Source organism: Chenopodium album, chromosome 4, assembly GCF_948465745.1.
Source record: "Chenopodium album chromosome 4, dcCheAlbu1.1, whole genome shotgun sequence".
Classification (NCBI taxonomy): Eukaryota; Viridiplantae; Streptophyta; class Magnoliopsida; order Caryophyllales; family Amaranthaceae; genus Chenopodium; species Chenopodium album.
In genome coordinates this window covers 54,161,422-54,169,349 of record NC_137837.1, presented here as the reverse complement: position 1 = coordinate 54,169,349, position 7,928 = coordinate 54,161,422, and the positions used below count along the sequence as shown (strand labels likewise).

The 7,928-nt window shown below is 45.5% G+C and overlaps 1 non-coding gene across 1 annotated transcript; it reads left to right on the top strand.

Moving 5' to 3' along the window:
• Positions 1–5,473: 5,473 nt before the first annotated feature.
• Positions 5,474–5,580, top strand: LOC145629642 (small nucleolar RNA R71). The gene has a single exon (XR_014111803.1). It is a non-coding gene; the product is annotated as a small nucleolar RNA R71 (small nucleolar RNA).
• The last annotated feature ends 2,348 nt before the right edge of the window (positions 5,581–7,928 follow it).

Genomic DNA, 7,928 nt, shown 5'->3' with positions numbered 1-7,928 from the left:
GCCCATTTCAACATTCTTCCGGATGACTCCAAAGTAGACATTGGCCGCTTGAGGGGCTGGACGGTGTAGATTACCACCGGATGAGCCAGGAAGTATGGCTTCAATTTCTTGAAAGCCATATACAGAGAAAGGCCAAATTTTTCTACCATGGGGTACCGGAGCTCAGCATTTTTTAAGACATGGCTAATGAAATAGACCGGAAGCTGAACATCGTCTCTCTCAGCAAGGAGAACGGCACTGAGAGCATGATCTGAGACGGCTAAGTATATGTATAACACCTCCCTAGGCAATGGACTAACAAGTCTTGGCAAAGAGTGGAGGTGTTCTTTCAGCCGTTGAAAGGCCGCCTCAGCCTCATCTCCCCATTCGAACCTGGTCTTCTTCCTGATTGCTTGGAAGAAATAAAGGCATTTGTCGCCTGACCGGCTGAGGAATCTCCCCAGAGCAGCCAGGCAACTGGTTAGTCTCTGTGCTTCCTTGACAGTGCGAGGTGACTTCATGTCAATCACCGCCTGTATCTTCTCAGGGTTAGCCTCTATCCCCCTTTGATCAATCAGGAATCCGAGAAACTTCCCAGACTAAACACCAAAGACGCATTGCTTAGGATTTAACATGACCTTATGCCGCCTGAGTGTGGTGAAGGTTTCTCGGAGATCAGCAAGGTGATCCGCCTGCTGTTTGGATTTGACTATCATGTCATCAATGTATGCCTCTACATTCCTCCCAATTTGATTAACAAAGACAGTATTAATCATTCATTGGAACGTAGCCGGCGCATTTTTTAAGCCAAACGGCATCACCGTGTAACAGAATAGCCCCTGATCAGTGACAAAGGCCGTCTTTTCTTGATCTTTCTTCCACAGGGGTATCTGATGGAAGCCGGAGTAGGCATTCATAAAACTCATCAAGGCATGACCGGCGGTAGAGTCGACCAGACTGTCGATCTTCGGAAGCGGAAAACTGTCCTTAGGACACGCCTTGTTGAGGTCTGTGTAATCAACACACATGCGCCAGGTCCCATTCGGTTTCTTAACAAGGACCACATTGGCCACCCAGTCGGGAAAATTACAAGGCCGAATGAACCTGGCGTCTAACAGCGTTTTGACTTCGGCAGCTGCCGCCTGACTTCTTTCCTCGCCGTGGTTTCTTTTCTTTTTCCGGATGGGCTTCTTTTTGGGGTCCACGACGAGTTTGTGGACAGCGAGATCCGGGCTGACGCCTGGCATCTCATCCACTTCAAAGGCAAAAATTTCTTTGAATTCTTTCAGCAGAAGGTGCAAGCTTGCACCCAAGGTAGCATGAGCAACCGTCCCAACCTTAACAGTACGTTCTGGACGGCTGTCATCCAGAACGAGATCAATGCTTTTGCCAGCCGGTTGGGGACGGAGCTCATCTGACCGTTCACCGGCCAGTGATTGCTATTTTTTCTCTTTCTTCACCTCCACTAGTAGAGGTGCTTTTCTTTTCTTTCCGGCTGCTGGTGGGGCAGGAGATGAGTCGGCATCCTTGACATTGTCAAGGTCTATGGGTTCCTGACCGCCTGGGGCCACGGTATCTCGGACGGCTGAGAGATAACACTCTCGGGCCGTCTTCTGATCTCCATTAAGGGAACCCACAGTGTCGTCATCCCTCTCATACTTGATGAGCATGAAAGATGGGATGATTACTGCCTTGGCTACGTTGAGAGTTGGCCGGCCAAGGATGATGTTTTAGGCAGTCAACTCCTCAGCGACCAAGAATCTGATGACAATATGTCGTCCCTGGCCTTTCTCCCCCAGCCGGATGGGTAAGTCAATTCTACCGGCTGGGTAGACCATCCCACCCCCAAAACCAACCAAGGGGTGGGTGACCGGGTGCATGCTGCTGACATTGTATTTCAGCTTTTGCAGGCACCGGAGGCTGATGATGTCTGATGAGCTGTCGGTGTCTATAAGGATCCGTCCAACCAGCTGGTTGGCAACCTTACATTCAATAACCACCGGGTAGACGCTGCCCCTATCCTTCTCATGAGGGCTGATGATGTCTCATGAGGGCGGCGGACGCTGCCCCTATCCTTCTCAGTGATCAAGACGTCTGGGAAGGAAGAGCTGGCAGACGCCTGCTCATCATCATCTTTGTCCATCTTTCGAAGATGGCTCTTGGTTCCCCGGATGGTAGGGCCACCACATGAGAACCCGCCTGCTATAGTGTAGACCGGCTCCTTGTCGGTATCTGAGCTACTAGCAGGCTGGGGGGTAGTCTTGGAGGACTGACCCTTGTTTTTCTTTTTTGCCCCGGCTGGGGACTTAGAAATGTAGGACTTCAACAGCTATTTGTCAGCCAGACGGTCCAACGCCCGCTGAAGACTGAAGCAGTCGTTGGTGTCATGGCCAACCTCCTCATGGAACTGACAAAATTTATTTTTGTTCCGTGACTGGACAGAACTCTTCATAGGATTCGGCTTCTCAATGGACAGCCGGTCCTTTACCTCCATGAGGATGGAGTTGCAGTCTTTGTTAAACTCGTACTTGGGGACGTACGGTTTAAACTCTTTCTTTTTCTTCTGGGACGGCTGGTCAGAGTCAGTAACCGCCCATACTTCTTTTCTCTTCTTGCTCTTCTCTTTCTTTTTAGCCGGCTGAGCAGGCCGGTTGTCTTTCTGCTTGTCAGACTTCTTAGAGTCCGACTGGCCTCCAGGCGAGCAGAGGTCAGTAGCTTGAATGTAGCTTTTCGCCTCCCTCAGGGCCGCCTGCAGGGTGAAAGCCCCTATTCTGACTAGGTCGAACTTAAAGGTCGACCCGTCTCTCATACCTTTGAAAAAGTCTGTAAAAGCTACCTCATCAGACAGCCCCTGAATCTGAATTCTGATCAGGTTGAACCGCCTGACATATGAGCGCAGCCCTTCTCTCTCTCCCTGCTTAACAGTGCTCAAATCAAGGCTTGTTTTCTTAGCAGGGATGTTCATTGAGAAGTTGGAAGCAAACAGGAAGGCAAGCTTCCTGAAACTATCGATGGACCTGGCTTGCAGATTGCCAAACCATTGTTGGGCAATGCCCTTCAATGTAGCCGAGAAGCATCGACACCAAGTGGCATCATCCAACCCCTGCAGATACATGAGGTTGGTGTAAGCTATGAGGTGGTCTTCCGAATTGGTGGTACCATCATAGGTACCAACCAATACATTCTTAACCTTGGCCGGCTTGGCCGCCTCGGTTATCTCCCGGGTGAACGCAGAAGGCTGTTCACCCAGGCGTAGCAGACGAAGCTGCCAGTCCAATGGCTGGACATTTGGATATGCCGCCTGACCCCCAAAGGAGGCCGGTTGCATGAAGGGAGGGGAGTACTGCCCGTAAGCCTGAGTAGGCACATACGGGACAGCTCCAATCATATGAGGGCCAGAATGGACGGTATTACCGCCTGTCTGACTCTCATGTAGGGAGGGTGCAGTCCCTGCAGAAATGTTGTTGAAGCTGTCTGGAAAGTTCGACGTTGAAGCCGACTCAGACAGCGATTGGTTTCTTATCCGGTTGATGATCTCCCGGGCATCAAGAGTTAATTTTTTACTTCTCACCAGCTGCTGAGTCTGGCGAGTGTTATTGGTATTCTTCCCAGAAAGGAGAATTCTTCACCAATCAATGGTCCCGGCTGCCTTCTCCTTTGGATGAGGAATGGGCTGCCTGTTTCTGACTAACTTCCCCTTCTTTGGAGGAGTCTTCTTCGCCGACTAACCTTTACTTGGGCCAGCCCGGCTTTTGGTGACTAGCTCTTTAATTTCACCCTTGAAACTTGTCATGAATCTCATGAGTTCGTCTCGAGTGACAAGGGCTGATCCAGCTGCCGTTTGGGTTTCCCCTTCCGGCTGCCCAGTGGGTCTGCTTGGACCCGCCTGGGAGGCACCCCGCTCCTGAGTCTCTCTGGGCTGGATGCGCTTGATTTTGAGAGAGCTGTCTTCGGCTGTAAAGGTTTCGACCTGAGGATCTTCATCCTCATGGTTTGTAAAGACTTCTGGGTCTTCGCCCAGACGGTTAGGGGGTGGTACAGACTCTTGAACCATCTTCGAGGTACTCTCCCCAGAGACGGCGCCAAATGTTTTGGGTGTTTTTCTCCCTTGGTAGAGTTACGTCACAAAGTCTGATCCGGCTGAGCTGTACCTGCAAAACAACGGAGACTCCAGGTGGTTGGAGCTCCGCCTCCGACGATCAAGTCAGTAACTTGAAACGGAATAAAGAGAACGGAAATTTAGGTGGGTATCTGCTTGGATTCAAAGCTCAAGTCTTTCTCTAATGTAAGAGAGTAAGGGTGTAATAAATGATTCAATGTGTGTCCCCAAAATGGGGAAATATCTTCCTATTTATAGGGTCGTTGGAAAATGTGCCCCTACCTAGGTCACTTGACCTAGATTCTAGTGGGTTGCGACGTTTTACGGCGCTCCTAGGGGTTTGGGCCTTTGAAAGCCGCCATTTCAGAAACACATCTGAGGGCGCCAAGTGTCAAGAGGATGTTGAGCCACATGAGCCATCCCGAGCTTGACACGTGGCAACCTTTCATTGGTCCACGTGTCTAGGGTAAAAATACCCTATACAGTTAGTATTATCCTTTAGCCCTGCAGGGCTATCAACTACATTGTTTGGTTTAACGGAATCAAGATTAGCATTATGTAATAAAACAAGTTCATCAACTCTGGGCATAGAGGGCCCTTCATAGTTTGAATTGCTCCTCAGAGTAATTGCAAATGCTTGATCCGTAGGCCGAGTTGGCTTTGCCGGCAGAGCTCCTTGTTGGCGGGCTTGTAGAGTAGCGGAGAGTTGCGCAATTTGATTATCTACAATTTTATTATGCGCTAGAATTTGATCAATTGTCGCATCTCTGCTCTCCATGTGCTTTTGCATATTAACCAACATTGCTCTAATTTCCACCAGAGAAGGGTCAGAAGATGAGGAGGGTTGTTGTGGTTGGTTCTTCTGGCTAGCATTGGGATGATAATATTTCTGCTGCTGTTGCTGTGGCGCCTGTGGTTCTTGTGGTGGTGGATTTTGAACATTAGTGCTCCGGTAGGAAAGGTACGGATGATTCCTATACCCGGGATTGTAAGTGTTGGAGTATGGGTTATTCTGCCTATAAGCTTGGAAGGCATTAACTTGCTCCACGGAACTCCTGCAATCTTGCTCCCAATGACCTACAATACCACAATTTTCACAGAAAGCCTCATTAGAATTATTTTTAATCGCAAAAATATTAGCTACATTAGCAGTGCTCAGGTTATCTACTTTTTGGCAAATAGAGGTCAGTTGAGCTTGCAAAAAGGATACAGAGTCAACACTATGTTTCCCCTTGTTCGCAAATCCTCTAGGATTCCCATATTGGGAATTGTGTATCGCCATGTCTTCAATAACCTGACCTGCATCATCAACATCAAGATTCATAAATCTCCCACTAGCTGCAGAGTCTAAATCCAAGGCCATTATAAAAGGCTTGGATTAACTGCCATTGTGCTAGGTTATGGTGGGGGCAATCTCTTTGTAAATCCTTGAACCTCTCCCAAGCCTCATATAAAGATTCATCGGCTTCTTGGGCAAAGTTCTGGATTACACTCCGTAGTACGACTATTCTCTCTGCAGGATAATACTTGTTATAGAAATTAAAAACAAGAGTTTCCCAGTCAGTTATACCAAGTGTAGTTCTATTTATGCCATTAAACCACAATTTAGCTTTTCCAGTTAAAGAGAAGGGAAAGAGAATCTCCCTGATTTGGTCTTGAGTGACCCCGGCTTGCCTGATGGTGTTGCAATATTGACAATAGTCGGCAATGTAAAGATTCGGGTCTTCTACCTTGGCTCCACTGAATTGCTTCCTCTCTATCATCGTTATAAATTGAGGTTTAATTTCAAATTGAACCCCATCAAGAGCCGGAGTAGGGGTGAGATGTGGAAAATCCGTAAGCTTTGGTTATGAATAATCACTAAGCTTCTTTGGAGCCGTCATCTCTTATTCTGCGTCTGATGATGCCTCTAAATCGCTAGAACCAGTCGGAGGATCGCGGTGATTATTGTTATTATCACCAGAATCCGCCAGGATTTGCTTGTAGAGATTTTTCTGTCTATGGAAGGAACGTTCGATCTTAGGATCGTATAGGATGTAACCTGATCTGGAACACCTGGGCATAAACAAAAACTAGAAGCAAATGTGAGATTTGCCTCAGAGAACTAACGCTCTCTGAGACAAAAGGGAAATAATCTAGACTACAAAAACAATCAGAAATAAAAATAAAACCGTTTCCCCGGCAAAGGCGCCAAATTTTGGCAGGGTAAAGTCGTATCCCCTAATCAAAAGTAATACCTAAATCCTCTAGCTAAAGTAGATAGGGAAGTAGGGTCGATCTCCACAGGGAAACAAGTCTTTTTACTCCTAATTAATTAATATAATCTAAATTATCTAAGTAACCAATATTTATATTCGAATAAGTAACTAAACTACTAAGATTGAGAATAGGGAGAAAACAATATATAAAAGGATCTAGGGCATAGGTTCACCAATAAATAATATTCCAGGGTAAAATATAATAATCATTCATCAAAGCATACATCAATCAGATTATAAAAGGCTTTCGCTACGTATTATAATCACACAATTAATTTACCTGTATTAAATCTCATCTTTCGAATCTCGACTTAACCATTTATAAATTAACCTGCCTATTGAAATTAGACCTAAACATTAATTCTCATCTGTCGAATCTTGAATTAATATTGCCAAACTCATGCATAAAAGATCAGGCCTAATCTAGTCACAGAGCAATAAATCAATCAATAGGAAATTAATCTAGCATTGATATTAACAACAACAAATTACCCTTTCATATTATTTATGGATCCCCATAAACCCTAGAAATAAAACAACTCACACATAGTAGAAATTAAACTAACCAAAGCAATAAAGAAAGACATGATAAAAAGAATAAAATAAATAACTGAGACTAAGGGAAGAGAAATCGTTACCAAAGTAAATATGAAATTAAGAGTAGAATTAAGAACAATGGTTTTTAGAGAAAAGAAATATAAGAGAACAATTAAGAGAGTAAAGAAAGAGTAAAAAGGAGAAGAAGAGATATTAAAATCGTATTACGGAGGAGTATTTATACCCCGTACAAAATCCTAAACTAAAACAAATTAAAACGACGCTAATAGTCTCCTAAGAAATACACGCGCTCGATCGGGCGAGGCACCGCCCGATCAGGCGCGTCTTTTTGCTCCTTACTACTAATCTCGCGCTCGGCCGGGCGCGTCACCGGGCGCCAGCCTAAGCTTCTCCCGCCCGGCCGGGCGCGCCTCTGGGCGCCAGCCTCTTTGGCCGGGCGGGTCATTTGGGCCATTATTTGGACTACGATTGGGCTTCAATTCTTCGGGCCAATCTGGGTTTCCTCTTCCGGTCTTGAATACTCGGTCCAAATGCCCCGGTATCACCTATACCGAGCCCTTAATCAACGGTTTGATGGCTCTAACCGGCCCTGGGCTATAGAATCTGGTCGTGCTTCTCCAATGTTCGTGATTGCTCCAAAATATCTCGGGAAAATACACTAAAAGCATAAATCCCTACAAAAGTCAACCAAATCTACGAAAACACTAGAAAACACCAATTAGTAATACAAGTGGCTCTAAAGAGCCAAAAACACTACTAATTATGACCGAGGGACGGGGGTAAAATACTGTATAAAATAGACACATCACCTACTAGCTAAGGTTATTGACGAGGAAGAAGAAGTAGACAAAAATTGGAAAAGGGATAAGAAAGAGAAAGAAGATTAAGAGCATTGCTTAATTTCCAATCATTAGACTTAGTTTATTTTTTTTATTTAAAGTTAATTTATTCAAGCTTTATTTAAATTCCATCAATAAATGTAGTTTATTTTATTAATGAAATTCCAGCTTTTTAATTAAATTATTTACTTTAAA